Raw genomic sequence first — 779 nt, forward strand, 5'->3', positions numbered from 1 at the left:
GCCTCCGCCCAGCCCGCAGCCTGCCCGGGAGGGGGACGGAGCCGGGGCTCTGCTGCGGCGGGGACCAGCGCCTCGCACCCCAAAACCACCCCACCATCCTGTCAGGACCTGTCATGTGCAGCTGGAGAAGCGAAGCTCTCAACCCCACCCCGCATCTGGGTGACAACATGCAGACACCTCTCCAACACCCAGACCGCGGGGCACAGAGGGATGGGGTGGCTCAGGCAGCCCCGGGGTGGGCTCAGCCCCCCGTTCCAGCAGCGCTGGCTGGCCTGGGAATGTCTTGGCCGTGGCCCCTTGTGCTTCTGGGAAGCATCAAGCCTTTCACGTGTCTGGGCTTCCAAATACACCGACGCCGCCAACCATTGAGAGGCTCCTGGCTCTGCAGATGGGCTGTGGGAAGGGGATCCCGGCACGGGACGGGGGTGGGAGCAGCCTGCTCTAGACTCCGCTCTGAGCCTGACTTTGGCTCCAACACCTCGGCCTGGGCAGGTTCCCAGCGCCGGGGCCACCTCCGCAGCTCAGCGGGGCCGGGAACCCCAGCGCACCGGGAGCGAGGGGAGCGGGGCAGGGCAGGAAGCGCAGCCACCCCCTGAGGGTGAAAATGGACTGGAAAGTGGATAAAAAAAGAAAGCGCGAAAAAAGCCAAGAGAAACACAGCGCTCAAGGGAAAACTCCTTAGAAGGAAAGGGGTGGATGCTTCCTAACAACAAGCAGCTCACCCCGGTGCGCGCTGAACGCACGTGGGTCACCCCTCAACCTGCGCTGCGCTGGGGGGG

This window comes from Geospiza fortis, unplaced genomic scaffold (genome assembly GCF_000277835.1).
Source record: "Geospiza fortis unplaced genomic scaffold, GeoFor_1.0 scaffold110, whole genome shotgun sequence".
NCBI classification, from domain to species: Eukaryota; Metazoa; Chordata; class Aves; order Passeriformes; family Thraupidae; genus Geospiza; species Geospiza fortis.